Source organism: Pogoniulus pusillus, chromosome 1, assembly GCF_015220805.1.
Source record: "Pogoniulus pusillus isolate bPogPus1 chromosome 1, bPogPus1.pri, whole genome shotgun sequence".
Taxonomy (NCBI): Eukaryota; Metazoa; Chordata; class Aves; order Piciformes; family Lybiidae; genus Pogoniulus; species Pogoniulus pusillus.
The window spans coordinates 10310429-10328596 of NC_087264.1; the positions used below are offsets into that span (position 1 = coordinate 10310429).

Genomic DNA, 18168 nt, shown 5'->3' on the forward strand with positions numbered 1-18168 from the left:
ATACCCACAGCAGGAGGATTCAAAAGCAGCAAGCATCACAACATACAATTCAACAGCAGTGCATACTTTCTGCACCCAAAACTTTATGGAGTCATCTAATCTTGCCTCCCTCCCAGCTGCCACTGTCCTTTCCTCTCCAATCTCTCTGTCAGCTCCTGTGCCCACACTCCCTTCCATCTGCTCAGACCTGTGTGAAACTTGGAACTCAATGTAGACTAAAACAGATCTCACAAACACTACTTCCATATAGACCAAGTTTTACAGCTGCTCTTCAGTATCTATGCCACAAGTCATGGACTGATTCATCTGACAGTACCTTACCAGTTCAGGCACTTGATTCTGCCTGAGGAGAGCAGCAGCAGCAATAAAATAGGTCACAACTCTCACTGTTCAGCATGCATATTTTACACACTTCAGAAGTTTTTGAAGAGTTAACACACAACTTGAATCTTTGTAGCCCTTTGTGTAGAGCCACAGAGATGATTAGAGGACTGGAGCATCTCTCTTATGAGACAATCACAGAATCATAGAATTAACCAGGTTGGAAAAGACCTTTGAGGTCATCAAGTCCAAAACATCACCTAACCCTTCTGATTAACTAAACCATGACACTAAGTGCCTCACCCAGCCTCCTTTCAAACATTTCCAGGGATAGTAACTCCACTATCTCCCCAGGCAACCCATTCCAATCATTCTTTCTATGAAGAACTTTTTCCTAAAGTCCAGCCTAAACTTGCCCTGATGCAGTTTGAGACTGTGTCCTCTTGTTCTGTCACTGGGTGCCTGGGAGAAGAGACCAGTCCCCACCTGGGTACAACCTCCTTTCAGGTAGTTGTAGAGAGCAATGAGGTCTCCCCTGAGCCTCCTCCAGTAGTGCTGCATGGGGTTGTTGTGGCCAAAGTGCAGAACCCTGCACTTTGACTTTTTAAAACTCATGGCACTGGACTGTGTCCATCTATTGAGCCGTCCAAGTCTCTCTAGAGGGAGGCTGAGAGACCTGGAGTTCTTTAGCCTGAAGAAGACTGAGAAGCTTTTATAAATATCTGAAGGGTGACACAGTTCAAGAAGATGAGGCTGGACTCTTTCCAGTGATGCCCAGTGATAAGGGCAAGAGGCAGCTGATGCACACTGGAACACTGGAGAATTCACTTAAACATACTGAAAAGCCTACTTAGAAGGTGACAGAACACTGCACAGGACAGGCTGCACAAGAACAGGTTGCACAGACAGGCTGTGAAGTCTCTTTCCCTAAAGACTTTCAAAACTCACCTGGATGTGTTTCTGTGCAACCTGGTCTAGGCAAACCTGCTTTAGGAGGGTATTTGGATTAGATGATCTCCAGATCATTCTATGAGACAGAAAAGAAATTCCTTGCTCCAGGACGCTCACAAGTAAAAGTATTCACTCTACCAACATGCTGTCAGCTTGGAAATCATCCTTCTGTCATGATGCTGGGCAGTTTAACACAGCATACAAGCATCTTAAAACCAGTATTTCTTATTTACTAAACAGAAATGCTGCTCAGTGTTTCAACACCTGCTCCACTGAGTTAGACACACATCAGTAAGGATTATTTTCAATATCTATTTTGTTCATCTCTCTCACTATCACCTTCATGCAGTCAGATTTTTAGACAGAGTAGTTCTACCATGAAGATAAGAAATAGTTAAGAGAACATAGGTTTTGGGTCGTGCTCATGCAGAGACTGTGTACATGATCCACCACTGACTCAAGCCACCTGTTAAGATCAACTTTCTTCTCCAGTCCATTTCATAACCTTAATTTTTAAGCAAGAAAACTCTCAGTTTTGGTGCTAACACACTACAAGCCAGTAGGTTCAGGGAACAACAACCTTCACCTCACATTGCACTTCATTAAACAAAGAAGGATTTGCAAGAGATTACTCTCACGCTCCTCAGACTTCTCCTGGTACGACAAACACAGTTTCTAGTTCATAGTACATTCTTTCTGCAGAACTGAGTTTTATTGAAAGTGGAACTAGCCTCATATTTTACTCAGCTAAAAAAGTGAGACTCCTGGAGCCTGCCCACAGCTCCAGAACATCCATATTCACGTTACTACATCCCTTATGTCTGCTGTACACTAATTCTCAGAAGCATCTGTTGGATTAGGTTCACAAACAACTGCATGGCTTTTAAACATGAAGAGGCATGGGACATTGGTACAGAGCCTTATGCCTCTGACCATATTAATTCATACCTGTTTTTACAGGCCTTGCACATGGCAGCATCTAGCAAAAGCTATTTTTTCACTTCAAGCAAAACAGTTACAGTGAGCTTAGCAGCAGCATTTCACAATCAGGGTCTTCCACAAACTTATTTTCTACAAGATGAAAGCAGACTCCCTGGACAGCAAGTAACTTTCTTCCTGCAAATTTAGTGCCCTGTGCCCTTTGGATTAGGGAAACTGCAGATTTGGGTTTATTATAAGAAAAGCTGATTAGCAGATGTCTATTTATTTTTGCCCCTTCTGTCAACTCTGATATAACATAAATGGAAATGTTACTTTAGTGAAGTTTCAAAGAGATCTCTCAAAGAAAAAAAGTAAAATTCAAAAATATAAATAAAAATTCCTGTACATTTTTTAATGTTTTTTTTAATTAAGTAAATATTTTTTAAAGGGAATTTGTTTTTACATTTGGCCAATAGCATGCAATATGATTAAACTACATTGATCTTCAAGCTTTAAGCAGATGACTGAAGATTAACTTAGACATTAGACCCACTTAGCTGTGTTTTACCCACTGAGCAGATATTTTTAAGGTTGCATTAAATACCATTTGTTGTCTTTACTTTGGCTCAGAATCTTTATGAAGATGGCAAATCATGATAGCACATTAAAGGACAAAACTCAAGCAAAAAAGGTCCCACTTTCAACTTGCTTCACTTTTCAGGGCCAGAAAGTCTGAAGCTCTTATCTAAACATTGGTTTCACATTCATGCATGATGCAGTGAAATGCACATTTGAAATACACTATAAAGAGCTTGTGCAGGGGGCAGACAAGTGCATGCAGAGAGGTAGGGATGACCTGTCACCCTGGATATGACATTCCATGTGTCTTCCAACTTCCACTGTTTCTCTGCCTGCTCCATTTTAATCACAAACCCTTAGTTTGGACTGCTCACAGTAGCTCAGGGAGGTTTTGGATGCAAGGGACTTCAAGACAGCATAATGTGGAAACAAACTCTGGAGGGGATTTACAGAAGTATAAAAATACAGAGGAATGTTTCATTTCCTCTCTAAAATGTTCAGAAATCACTGCAAAAGGGCAAAAAACATCATACTGGCATGTTGCTCTGCCCATTCAGCAGATTCTGCTCTAACAACATGTGCTAGTTTGAGCCTAGATGAGATATTTTAGTGAGAAGAATTAGATTATAGGCTGTGAAAAGGAAAAAATGGTGATGTCTACTGCACTCATAGGATTGCTGAGATATATAAAAACAAGAACACGAAAGAGAGTTGCTCTCTGGCTTTGGCTGCCTCCCTTCTCTCTCTAACCTGCTGTCTGTGTGACTAACCCTTCTGCTTCCTAACCCCTGCTGGCCAATTCTCCAAACTCCTCCTGAACATAAGACAAAGTCTGGGATAAGGTAGAGGGGTGGAAAGGAGGTAGAAGGGTGGTTGGGAGCCCATCCTGGGGATTCCTGTTTCTGGGAGGGTTGTTGTGTTTCTGTATTACCTTTTTAACTTGTATATTACTGTATATAACTCTACATATTGTAAATGTCTGCTTATATATTGTGCTAAGCTGTAGATAGAAAGCTTCATTCTAATTTCTATCTCAGCTGAGTCTAGTCTGGGTGATTTTCTTAAGTGTAGGGGGGCAGGTAACACTGAAACCATCACACAACAGTGTGATTCAGCCATTATAAAGTTGCACAAAAGAATACCACAGCATTTCAATGTGTTGCTATCACATTTTCAAATAATTTATGCCTTCTTGATCTCCAGCTATCACATATCCAAGAAACTGCCATCAGGAAATATATTCCTCCAGACTCTGGGAGAGTAGACAAAATGCTGCCTCATAGGTTACAACAGTTCCCTTCTCTTGCCCAAACTCAACAATGAAAGCAGAGGTATACTGGCCTGCAACACACCACCAATCAAAAGATAAGAACAGTTATTGTATTGTAGTAGCAAACACAAATCTGGACCAGAGAGGAGACCCTTTGAGCAATGCACATATATTCAATGAGTGCTTGTCTCTCACTGGGAATATACCTCTAGCCAATAAAGAACGCTAAAAGTCTAAGTCATATTGCAGTTGGTGAGCCTTAAAATGATGAAGTGCTTTCCTGAACAACAGCTTAAAGAGGAAATAAAGTATTCTCCTGGATTTTTATAGTTTATTCCAGAAGAAGGTCCCCTGATTGAAATAATATTGGGTTTGTTACAGCTATTTGACTCAGGACTTGAATTTCCTGCCATATGGAATTTCCCCAAAGAACACCTGGAAATTATGACATTTGTCTTAATGGCCATTTCCAGTCTTGTGGTAAGGGCATCAATTATTTGTTTTCTCCTAGGTAATGATTGATAAACTATTATCTAAAAAGCCACACAGATATTAAAACACATTTTGCAGAGCAGAAGAAGATAGAGAGCTGCCATTCAAACCCCACGTCTCGGAAGGATGAAATCCTCAAGGGCTTTGTGAGAACAGAGTACCACGGGGCCTCCTAGTTCTGCTCTCATTCCCAGTATATTCCTGGTCTTATTCCTCTGATTCCCTGGATGGTAGTACAGTTGCTGTATCTTAGATGACAAACCCACAGGTATAGACCCTTTTTCAAAGCCACATAGAATCATAGAATTAACCAGGTTGGAAAAGACCTACAAGATCATCTGGTCCAACCTATTACCCAGCCCTAGCCAATCAACCAGACCATGGCACTAAGTGTCTCATCCAGGCTTTTCAGCACTTCCAGGGACGGCCACTCCACCACTTCCCTGGGCAGCTTCATCTTGACCTCTAAGAGTTCTCCAGAAGTTACAGAAGAAAGGTTTGCCCCCTTAACCCAGCAGTCATCCTTTGGGAAACTGAAGCAGGCAGGCCTGAGCATGCTTCACTCCAGTCCATCAGCAACAGCACTGTGTCCTTTGTAGAGAGAGTGTCGGCACAGAGCACAGATTGTAGGAAGGAGCACTGGGTTAGACAGGACCTGGCTCATGGTTGCACTTATTCTAAAGCCTTTTCTTTGGATAGACCCTGCAGTGCTACCCCATCACCAAGGATCCTTACAGAATTCAGCAATTCGCATTGCTCCAAAACTTGAAGAACTTCCTCATTATTACACCTCAAGGAAGAAAAAGATAGTTAAGGAATTTTAAAGCCAAGATATTGGATTTTTACAGTGTGAAATGAATTCAACCAAACACAGCAACCCAGTGGAATCCTACATCTCTTTAAATGAGCCCCTACAGCAGGTAATCAGTTTGATGCTCTGATAAATTGGCTCTTATTTCTCGGCATGGGGAGAAAGGGAGAAACTGAGTTGATGTTTGTTTTAAACTGAATGTTTTGAGGTTGAAGTTGTTTGTATACTTAAATGCCAGAAAGTCTCTCATTTAGAAACACAGGCAATTCATTTCTATTTCAATTCCATAAGACTGTTTGTCTAATCCTAGGATATCTTGAAGGATTTTATGTTAGCCCACGTACATATTGTTCCACTTGCCTGCACAGCAAAATTTGCTTGAGTACACAAAACATATAGCAACTTGTTGGGCTGAGTAATAGTAATAATCCATCTAATCATAGTCAATTCAGCTGCTGGTTGCTTATGGGCATCTTTTACACATTAATTTAAAGACTGAATAAGCAAGATCAGAGAAGCTATTTAACAAAAGCATGCTCATAAAGCTCTTCTAAGCACCCAACACTCATTTTCAGAGGCCTGTGATCTGGGAGCATGTCTTTAAAATAAGTTTACCAGCTTTAACCTTTCTGCCTGTCATCAGAAAAACACTCTCAACTCAGGGAATTTTACTTCATTTGTTACTAAACTACTCACATTTCTGATCACTAATTTGGGCATTGAGAAAGAGGACATAAACACACAAACGTAAGGTGGTAGATTTGTGGTTGGTTGGTGGCGGTGGTTGTTGTGGGGGGGGGGCTACTTGGTTTGGTATATTTTAATTTGGGGTTTGGTGATTTGTTTTGGGTTTTTTTTATATATATAAATTATTTACTATGGTCAATGCTCAGTCTCAATTTGTCCTATTACACTCAGTCAAAATTAGCCCAGTGAGGAGATGGGCAGCACAAGAGGTCTAGATAGCACAAGCAGTTTCTTCCTAAAGGAATTAATGGAGTGAAGCTGGAGGTGAGTAGGTTCAGGCTGGACTGGAGGAGGAAGTTGTTCAGCATGAGGAGGATGAGAGCCTCGAATGGGTTGCCCAGGGAGGTGGTTGAGGCCTCATCCCTGGAGGTGTTTAAGGCCAGGCTGGATGAGGCTGTGGCCAGCCTGATCAAGGGTAGGGTGTCCGTGCCCATGTCAGGGGGGTTGGAACTGGATGATCCCTGTGGGCCCTTCCAACCCTGGCTGATTCTATGAATATTTCCTATGTAAATGTTTGAGCAGAGGTACCATGTATCCTAGCTGAGGTCATGGCCTCTAATGGGTTGCCACTGTTGTTTCCAGCTGCCTCAGAACTGGCTGGCAGCAGTGGTCACCAGCATGAATCAGTTCATGGCCTACTCAGGACAGACTGCAAGCTGCCACTGCCTACAGTTAACAACTTGTATTTCTTAGGCTGTCACAACAGGGAAATAAAGTAGTTCACCAGCTTGTGGCTTCAAGGATGGATGTAGAAGAACTAAGGGTCAAATTCCCCAAAACTGTTCCTCAATTCATGTGGAACAAGCATTGTCTGATCAGCATGGCAGGGGGTGCGTGCTGGTTTGAGGCTGATTTTTACTGAGAGAAATTAAACCCTTAGCTAGAAGAATTAAAAACAAACCTGGCAGTAACCTATATCACAATTCTTCTGCGGAGAAGGGCAGCTAGTCCAAATATAGATAAGCCAGGCACTTCACACGCACTGCTCAGCTCTCACTTCAGGCTGTGCCTTCTTTCTGGCAGTCTGGTCTCTATGGCTGACTCTGCTGTTAACCCTCCAATCCACCTAACCCCTTCTTCCCCTAACCTCCTTGTTGTCTTTTTTGCCATCTCACCTCAGATCTCTAGATTTGTTATGTGAGATATACACAGGTTGATCTGGTTATTTCTGAAGGGAGGGAGAGTTTGGGTCAGGAGCCCTTCTGGGGACTCTGTTTCTGGGAGGGGTATTGTGTTTCTGTGTCGCTTTTAATTTGTATATATAAGCTATATTTATAGCTTAGCACAATATACAAGCATCATTCCTTAATTTCCAGCTTGGTTGAGTCTGGTCTGGGTGATTTCATAGGGGGGGGGAGGCAGGTAATGCCCAAACCATCACAGGGTGGCATTACAAAGCATACAGTTAAAAAGTAGGACTCCAGATTCCTATCCAAACTTGTGCCAAAGGCTGCTTCAGTCCATGCTGCTGTATACAAGGATCTGGTCTCTTGGGCCATTGTTATGAATTATGCAAAATTAATAATCAATATTGATATCCAGGTGAAGATTGGAAATTTTTTATTATCATTAAATCTCACCAGAAAAAAATTACAGTGTTCAAAATGCACTGTTTGGATACTTATAAACACAGGGAACAGGCAAAACTAGAACACTTTAAGAAAGAATTAGCAAATGCAAACATTACACTTAAAACTGGACAAAGGTTCTTAGTTTCAATTATACCTCTTGCCCGCCAAGGGACTTGAGCAGCTCTTTTCTGCTACTAAAGCTTCAGACAATACACAAACCCTTGCAAAGAGCTCTAACTACGTCTTGTCAGCTATTGAGGCTTCTGATTCTTCCCAGGCTTCACAGGATGCTGGGTAAAGCAGCAGACGATCTCTGACCATATCCTGGTTTCTCTGGACAATCTGTGTGCCCCTTCCATGGCTTCCCATCTTGGCAGTAGGCTTGCAGGTCTCGTAGATGTGCAGTCCTGGCACAGATGTCACACAGGCTATGCAGGTCTATCGCATGGAGGCAATTATACCCATTCCTCAAAATCAAAGCTGGCATTTTCCAGGCAGTTCAGGCCTAAATCATCAGGGCTTCTTGTTATGCAGCTGGGCTAATTTATAGCTTAGTATAGCATAATGCTGCAGAAGGCAGTGGCAGAATCACTGCCAGGGGAAGAGAGCAAAGGCAGCATCAAGCATGCATGAATACAATGGCAGAGCACATGGTGTTACCTGCTCATCTCTCTTTTGTCAATACAGCCTGAGACTAATGGGCCTTTGGACACAGAGTAGCCAAGCAGAATGGCAGTTAGGCAAGCTTGAACATATTAGGTGAAGCCATAGGCTTGCTTTACTCAAATTTTGGAAAGACATAAGCCTTTCATGAGGCAGGCACAAGCCAAGTGTGTGTACCTTGTTTACCACAGGATGTAAACAAGAGTAGAACAAGTCTGGGCAAGCCAGGGTCCTTAGACTAAATGGCTCCATGTTCTTTTTTCCTGCAGTTGTTTCTCCACAAAACAGAAGGAGGGAGAGCAGAAAAACATGTCTGGGGAAGCCAGTACTTGCATAAGCCTATTTTGGCCTATTCAGGCCTACCACAACTGGGGAGACTTGTAGATGCCCATGGAACTCAGCTAACCTCTCCTAGCAGAGAAAAGAGCTCTATGAGAAGAATTTATTCCTTCATGCTTTAACAACAGTGACACCACCTCTCTCACACTAATTGGAGGGTAACAGTGACCTGTAATTTACAGAAGCAGCAATAAGAATCTCATTCTTATGGAATTAAAAAGGTGAAAGATATGTAATGGAGTGGTGTTTGCTTCGCCTTTGTAATGCTATCAGTTCTGTGCTTCAACAGACTTATTCAAAAGCATGCTTAATAAGAGCATAGATCTCATTTATATCAGCTCCTGATACTCTGTTGATTTCAGACCTTCTTTGATATGTTCCCAGGCCCACTGTTGTACAATTCATACCACACATTATACTCAACCTTTTCATGCAATCAGCTGTCAAACATGTACTATGTGTTGAAATATCTTTCCTTCTTTTTGTAAATTTTGCTCTCTTTAAAAGACCCCCTGGGCCATGCTTCAACAAAAAGGTACAGAAAAGATTTGGCTATTCAAGCTTTCCTCTACAGCCTGCATATGTTCTTCTACAGCTCTCCCAGTATCAGAAAGCCTGCTCATCTCAGGGGAATTACATTTGATAGCATATTTAGTTCACAGGACTAGCACAGTTACATTAAACAGAGGCTGCTAATAAAACATTACATCTCCCTCCCCCTGGCACTCCATTTGCCATGATGTAAAAGGCAGACACCCCATAGAGAAATTAATCAGAAAGGAGAATGAATCTAAGGAGTGAAAATTAAAGACCCCATGACATCTACATCCATCTACTATATCCAGATGAAATGGTGTCCCAAAACAAGGATGTATTAAGATCCTTCTGAGAGATGGAAACAGTTATAGAATTCAGCATATTACCATCAACATAAATTATAGTTATTTAAATGGAAAGATTTCTCTTTGCTTATCACTGAAGCTCCACAGAGAACACAATGTCTTTTAGAGGAAAGCATACCTCTTTTGCTCTGCAAAGTGATGAAAAAGTCTTAAAGACAGATGCTGTAGAGGAAGCCACACTGCTTTACCTCTGCCAAGGATACAGCCTAAGAATCTATTTTTCTCTGATAAAGGGAAATCTGAACAAGTGTCTGTGTTCAAAGAAAGACATAATTATGTGTCCCCATAAAACATTTCCTCCCTAGACAACCTAATTGCTCTCAAAATTTTTCAGCACCAGAACTATTGCAACATAAGGGGAGTCTAAAACCATCTTGAGGTCATCTTTATTTCCATTTAGCCCTTAACCAGATACTAATCTGTCAGCATCCCTGTTTATAGAATCACTTGAGGCTGTGTAAATGAGAAGGATCACAAATACCTGAAATTACAAATTTGGCTGAATGGATTAACTTGTCTTAAGCAGTCTTGGCTTTACATACATGAGCATTACTTAACCTTTAGAGACTTGAACTCGTAGCACAAAGGACATCTTTGACTAGCAAAGGGAATCATACGTAGGCAAAAGTGCATGCATGTTCCAGAATGTTTTAACCCCCCATGCAGGTATACAGGTTCTGCAGTATTCTAACTAAATGCCAGAATTTAAAGGTATGATATGTAAACAAAACCAGATGCAAGAAATATCCCATGAACTTTAGCTTTTACAGACAGTACCAGATGTATGAAATAATACTCAAACTAGAGCATCCTCAAAAGGGGATTTGTTACAACAGGGTGTGAAATGTTACTTTCAAATCTGTTATGTCTGATTCACATAGGAGACTTGAAATTGAAGTAGGGAACAAGTCACTTCAAGTGTCTGCAGATGAAAAAGGCCAAATAGACTGTGCAAAACTAGTTTTACAAGGGGCTTTAACTTTTACCAGAACAAAAGCTTACCTTTATTGTTAAATTTAACCTAATCTCTTTTTAGGTGCACACAGCACCTAAATCCCAACAGGACAAGAATTTTAAGTATAAAGCTTCTATTCTCAAACACCATGATTATTCAAGTCTTGGCAGTTCTGAGCTGGAGATCACAATTTGGCCTTGAGAGACTATTACATGCCCTTGCTAGACAGTCTTATACATCTATGTCACAAAAACTGTTACTTTTCAGCAAGTGACTACATACCAGAAGATAGACAGAAAAAGGCAAATTTAGTCAGAGCTGACTTTTATAATGTACATCATAATTTATTGAGTGACAAAAAGCTTCTTACCTCATGCTCTTGAAGTCTGCCAAGTTGTGGAGAATAGAATGATCTCACCTCCTCAGCAAGAAAGTTGTTAGTACCAGACTGTTTGAGGATGAAAAGAGTCTTTCCAAATATTTAAAAGTCTTGTTCAGATGCATGCTCCATTTGAAAAAATAAAAACCACACAAACACCTCAATCATAGAATCAACCAGGTTGCAAGAGACCTCCAAGATCATCCAGACCAACCTATCATCCAGCCCTAGCCAGTCAACTAGACCATGGCACTAAATGCCTCATCCAGGCTTTTCTTGAACACCTCCAAGGACAGTGACTCCACCACCTCCCTGGGCAGCCCATTCCAATGGCAATAGTGCTCCTATTAGTTGTTATTAGAGGCAAGTGTCCTGGTAGGACATAAATCCTACTAGGCCGCTTTAACCCTTGCTCTCCTCTTTCTGTTGAGCCAGGGTCCAGGAGTGAGTTAGACGAGCAAACAATAAGGGTTTGGCCCCAGCAAAGCCTTGAGGGCTCAGGGGCTTAGCACCATGTGTCATGTGCTGCCCTCAACGTGCCTGCGTGGTCAAAGGAGGCATGAAGCTTGAATTCATTGGGCAGAACAATGGTGCTGGTGCCTGCTGGCCAGTTTGATTTCAAAATGAAGTATATAAAGGGGGATGATTTAGAAACTGTGCCTTTCTGCATTAGCCTGTCTGCACCGAGCCTTCCTGCCTCTCATCGCTTGCGGCTCAAAGGCAGCCATGTGTTGCAGCCAACACTGGTGGCTTAGCACCAACTCCTTCCCCTCTGCTTGAAATCACAGTATCACAGTATTATCAGGGTTGGAAGAGACCTCACAGATCATCAAGTCCAACCCTTTACCACAGAGCTCAAGGCTAGACCATGGCACCAAGTGCCACATCCAACCTTGCCTTGAACAGCCCCAGGGACGGCGACTCCACCACCTCCCCGGGCAGCCCATTCCAGTGTCCAATGACTCTCTCAGTGAAGAACTTTCTCCTCACCTCCAGCCTAAATCTCCCCTGGCACAGCCTGAGGCTGTGTCCTCTCATTCTGGTGCTGGCCACCTGAGAGAAGAGAGCAACCTCCTCCTGGCCACAACCACCCCTCACAAAATGTTTTGTGGTTTATCCTGGGATCATCATTGCAAGTTTGAAATAGTCTTTGATAAAGGAGACTTACTCAGGGACCAAAAGAGTTGTGAGTACATATGCTGGAGTGAACACCGAGACTCCATCAGCATAGTTAGAAGGTTTTCCTGTTTTCATGTTACTGTTTCCCAAGTCCTGATTGTTTAACCTGTTTAATTCTGTGCAATTGCTTCCTGTCGACCAAAAATCCAAAGGATCTCAGGGAATTTCCCTGGTTTTTTTTAAATGATAAAAATGAATATTCATAACAATCATTAATTTCCAGCACAGTGAGTTCACTGCTTGTCAGGAAAATCTAGGGAAATGTCCTGGATAAGTCACAGAAGACACACGCCAAGTCCTGCCACCGAGCCACCAGAGGGACAGCAGCAGGCAGTTACTTTGCTATAAAGAACAAGCCTGCCTGTTTTGTTCGGTCTCCCTAAATTCTCCTTCTGTTTCTTTCACCTTCACACCACTTTCCTTCACTTTGTGCCGCTGCATATACAAGAGAAATCAAAAATTACCAAGCTACCTGGGCCCTGTGTTTTTCAGAGCAGTGCCTCTGAGCCTCTCAGCTCACAAGGAGTGCAAATCTACCAAAGAGCCCAGAGACCAAGCAGGTTCCCATTAATTTCAGCTCCAAATGTTACGTTTAAAAAGTGTCACTAGGCCATGGAAGCATTTAGGTTGCAAAGGACTTTTAAGATAATCAAGTACAGCCATTAACCCAGCACTGATAGGTCGCCACTGAACTGTGTCCCTCAGCTACCCTGGTCACAAGATAGGACAGAAAAAGTACATAGCAGGTATGCAAGTAAGAGAATTCAGTAAAATTATTTACGCTACAGTGCATTCTGTCTGCTTTGACACCAAGCTGTGTGGCACAGGCAGCTTGCTAGAGGGCAGGGATGCCATCCAGAGGGACCTGGACAGGCTGGAGAGGTGGGCCCGGGCCAACCTCATGACATTCAACAAGGCTAAGTGTAAGGTCCCACACCTGGGTGGGCTCAGTCCCAAGCACAAATACAGGCTGGGTGGCTAATGGCTGAGAGAAGCCCTGAGGAAAAGGACCTGGGGGTCTGGGTTGGTGAAGAACTCAACACGAGCTGGCAGTGTGCTTGTGCAGCCCAGACAGCAGCCATGTGCTGGGCTGCAGCAAGAGAAGTGTGGCCAGCAGGGCAAGGGAGGGGATTCTCCCCTTTACTCTGCTCTTGTCAGACCCCACCTGGAATACTGTGTGGAGTTCTGGAGCCCCCAACACAAGAAGGACATTGAATTGCTAGAGCAAATCTAGAGGAGGGCCATGAAGATGATCAGAGGGCTGCAGCAGCTCTACCATGAGGACAAGCTACAAGAGTTGGGGCTCTTAAGCAGAAGAGAAAGCTTTGAGGAGACCTTAGAGTGGCCTTCCAGTATCTGAAGGAGGCCTACAGGGAGGGACTATTAACAAGGTTTTGTAATGACAGGGTGAGGGGTAATGGGTTCAAACTGGCAGAGGGGAGATGCTAACTAGATGTTAGGAAGAAGTTCTTTCCAGTGAGGGTGGTGAGACACTGGCACAGGTTGCCCAGGGTGGTTGTGGCTGCTCCCTCCCTGGAGGTGCTCAAGGCCAGGCTGGATGAGGCCTTAAGCAACCTGTTCTAGTGGGAGGTGTCCCTGCCTATGGCAGGGGGCTGGAATTGGATGGTCTTTAAGTCTCTTCCAACTTAAACCTTTCTATGATTCTGGGAGTTAAAAAAACATCCCAAATACATCCTCTGAACCTTAGAGTGCTGCCTTTCTAAAAGATAGCAGGGGAAAGCACAGAAAGTCAAGATGCCAATCTCTGCCTATTTGAAGAATGCTTTATTTGCCTGGTGAAAGGATTACAAGGACTAGATCTCATTACTGATCAGCACTGCACACACAAACACTCTGCAAAATATTAACTAAGTGGACAAAGTGAGCTGGAAATTGCCATGTGTTTCTCACTTTGTGTAATGCCAGATCTCTGTAAGTTAACCCTCTCTGGCTTACTCTGGACTTTTCCCTTGGTTATTTCTCACCACAGCCTTGAACAACAGAAATAATTTAATTACTGTTTTCAATACTAGAGTGTGATGGTTTGGGTGTTCCCCACCCCCTACACTTTAGAAATCACCCAGACTAAACTCAGCCAGCTCTGGAAATATGAATGAAGCTTATTATTTACAGCTAGCACAATATACAAGCAGATATTGACAGTATATACAGCCACATACAGAAATATACAAGGTAAAAGGTAACACAGAAACACAACTCCCCTCACAAAAACCTGAGTCCCCAGGAGGGGCTCTCAACCACCCCTGCACCTTCCCCCTACCCCTCTCAATCTTACCCCAGTCCCAAGGAAGAATGGAGGTTCAGCCAAGAGGTTAGGAAGCAAAGTGGATTAGCCCAAAATGGAGGGTGAGGTTAGAGAGATGCAGCTCAGCCAGCAGCCCCATCAAGAGTGGTGCCAAGAGATTATCTATGGTTTTATTTCTTGTTCCTATACATCTCAGCGAGCCTGTGAGCGAAGCAGACATCACCATTGCTTTCTTTCCACAGCCTGTAATCTTCTCACCAAAACATTCTAACCTGCTTCAAACTAGCACATAGAGTTTCCTCTCTGGGTATGCTACCATCATAAGGGAATCAGAAGGAGGGCTATTCCCTGCATTTAAGAAACAGGTCTGGACCCATCAGTACTTACAGAATAGAACTGCAGAAGCTTCCCCCCCACCCTTTGGCACATTAAACCATTCCATAATACAGCAAGCAAATGATAATTAAGATAACAGCTTTGGTATATGACTAACTTTCACTACACGGTAGACTGATGTCAAAGGTAACTTCACTTAAGGGTTAATAATCTGCCCAGAGTTGAGGTCTGTATGAAATGTCAGGGTTTATCTGGAGCTATAAGGAAGACTTTTTCCAGCTTCCAACAGCAGCAAATAAAACAACTTATTTTAACAAAGTTCACAAGGCAAAGCAATGCAATCTTTTTTGCTACCACAGTTCTCTGCCTGAATGTGTGTCTGTGTTTGTAATAAAATGAATCATTCAGTCCACATCAGTTTTCTCCTGGAATGTGACAATATCCAACTGCACAAACATCAGTGAATTCTTACCTGAGGCAAGTCCAGCAGAATTCAGATTTTCTCCCCTTACAATGAGGAGGACCCTTTTTCAGAAGCACATTTTAGGCCTGTAAATGACATTTCTGCAGTCACACACACACACAATAACAGAAAACTGGAAGGGACCCCAAGGATCATCTGGTCCAACCTTTCTAGGCAATAACAGAGTCAAAAGGAGTTGGCCCAGCACCCTATCAAGCTGAGTCTTGAGACTGTCCAGTGTAGAGGACCCTACTGCTTCCCTTGGGAGATGACTCCAGTGTCTGTGCTCACGAGGAAACATTTCCTTCTGGAGTGCAATGGGAATGTCCCCAGCAGTAACTTTTCCCCATCACCCCTTGTCTTTTCCATGGGACTCCGTGCAAAAAGGGAGTCTCCATCATCCTGGTAGCCACCTTTTATGTACAGCTCCATGATAATAAAGCCTCCTCTCAGCCCTCTTCTCTCCAGGCTGAACACTCAGCTCTCCCAGCCTCTCCCTCTTATGGCAGGGTTTCCAGACCCCTAATCATTTTTGTGGCCCCTCTCCAGACACTTTTGAGCCTATCCACATCTCTTTTTTTGTACAGCAGGGACCAAAACTGCAGGCAGTGCTCCAGGTGTGGCCTGACCAGCACTGAGTAGAGTGGGACAATGACTTCTTTATCTCTGCTGGTAATACACTTGTTGATGCAACCCAGTGCCCTTTTAGTGGCAAAGAAAGCCAAGAGAGTTTTGTGCTGTAGTAAACAGACTTTTTTCTCCTGTATTCAGAGTCCAGATCTCTAACTTCCTTATTTTAGAAGATAAAAAAATTAAGTTACATTTTACACATGTAGAAGGAACAATCCCTTCAAGTAAAGACAAAATATAAATGTATGCTAAATTGCAGAACAAGGGAGAGAAGGGGCAAGGAAAAGCAATACTGTTAAGATCAATGGATACAGAGAACAACACACCAAGCTGCACTTGTCTTTCCAAAATGCTTAAAGTTGGGATTAAGTTTATCACGTGCCTATCTTCCTTTGCAGGCTGCCTTCCCTCCATGGATTGATCTCTCTGGATACGTGGTGCCTGGGGTAGCATGCTGTGAAAACACCAATTGCAAGCTACACTGGATTTCTCTATTGGCCACATGAAATGTTCAGTGGGAAAATGTTAACTTTAAGATAGTTGAATGACCCTACAGAATTCCTCTACATAAGTTTGGACCGACCTTAACAGGCACCTTGAAACAAGCCTTATCCTACAGGAAAGGAGGATAGTATTTCATATGCCAGCCTGAACTTATGCAAGAGGCTTTACCCAAGCTACAGATAAGAGAAGATCTTGTCTAGCTGGCTTCATTAAGCACCTAGCATTTGTTGTTGCTCCTTTAGAATTTTAAGTCATAAACTCCTGAATCTCATGGGGTGCATAAGAGAGCTGAAAAACAGACTTACAGACTTTGAGGTATAACCTGTGCAGTAGCTTTAGACCTTTACCCACCTGGAAACAAATCAATGTATTTTCCAACCAACCCACAGAGCATCTGCAGAACTGCAGCTTGCAGCCATAATGGTGTGAAATGAGATTGCTTAGTCCATGTGAAAATTAGTACACTTTGAAAGAGAAGCACACATGGTTTGAGATAACAATTTGTAAAAACCTCTGGCTGTCAGGCAGCTTAATCAAGTGAAATCCTGAACTGCATCATCATTATCTAGTTCCCTGACCTGGCTTGACACAGTCAGGATTTCACCTGGTACCAAATAAAACTAGTTTTAACTTAGTTACAAAACAAGACAAAGTTTTAGCCACTCTGACATAAAAGAGCATCAATGAGATTTGAGTTTCATTCTATTTTCCTTGTTATGGACTCTCAGACATTTCCTCCATGCTAATTCAAGGCTTCTCAAAACATTTCACAGACCTGTTCTTGGCATTTTTACACTTTTACAAGTGAGCAGAAAGAAGCAATTAACAGAGGGGAGCTCAGTCTAATTAAGGCAGCCCAACCAGCACCCATGGGTGACATCAGAGCAACAATCAGTTCTCTTTCCTAGCTAACCGGGGGGCCAACCAGGCCCCCCGGCCTTTAGATCCCACTCCCATTCACCCAGTGCACACCACAGGGACTCACCAGTGGCGACAGGAGGAGGATCCCTCTGCCCAGATGGGCACAGCTTGGAGAGTCTGCCTTTCCTGGGGCTGATTAAATAGGGGAGTAGGCAGGGAGAGCAAAGTGGTTGCACCTGGGGTGGGAGGAGACTCCAACAGAACCCAGGTGCTCTGGGTTTGGGGGAAAAAGATCAAACGGAGGGTGGGAGAGTGACAGATACAGTGGAGAAGGAGAGGTGGTGCTGAAAGGAGGGGGGTGGAGAGGAACAGGATGGAGATGAGAGAAAAGGAAGGAGATGGAGAAGAAAAGAGGAAGATGGGGGAACATATGGGATGGAAAGGAGGGAGATGTAAGAAAAGTGAGATAAAAAATAATAAAGATGAAAACTGGACTGTAGTGTTTGCTTTGAAGCCACCCTTTTTATGACCGATTGTTTGTCATTTCTGCTTGGAGCAGTAACCAGACATTTTCCCCAGTGTGCAGTGTTGGCTGAAGAAGAGCAAGTCACACCTGTCTAAGGGGAAAAAAGTGAGGAAACAAATAGGAAAACTAGGAAACAAAAATGAAAAATTAAACTAAATATAAATGAATGCACATATTGTAAAAAGAATGGCATTTTTATCCAAAATGTGGCCCCTCTCTCTGAGAGATTCCTGGTTGAACTCCACACAAAGTTTCTTAGGCTCTCAACAGGGATGGCTGGCTGACCTCAGATTCTGTGAAATGAGATTCTCTAACCTTGTTGGGTCAATCTGTCATCCCCTCTTTTGGCAATAGCTGAGTGTGGTGTTGTACCTAGTTCCCTAGATTGGTTTCTACCCCCTCTTTTGGGATGGTTTGGCTCCTCCTCAAATCTAATTTGCTTTGTATTGACATTATATTCATGTAAGTAACCTGTGATAATTGTATCTGCTGCTATATTGTT

General features: G+C 42.9%; 1 long non-coding RNA gene across 2 annotated transcripts in view; it reads right to left on the reverse strand.

Moving 5' to 3' along the window:
* LOC135180494 (uncharacterized) overlaps positions 1-17299 on the reverse strand; it is a 132166-nt gene extending 114867 nt beyond the window's left edge. The window contains exon 1 of one of the 2 annotated variants that reach the window (XR_010304451.1): positions 17265-17299. This is a non-coding gene — a long non-coding RNA (uncharacterized LOC135180494). Of the gene's footprint in view, positions 1-15154; positions 15213-17264 lie in introns of those variants that run through there. The other variant, XR_010304452.1, reaches the window with a different exon arrangement.
* Positions 17300-18168: the final 869 nt, after the last annotated feature.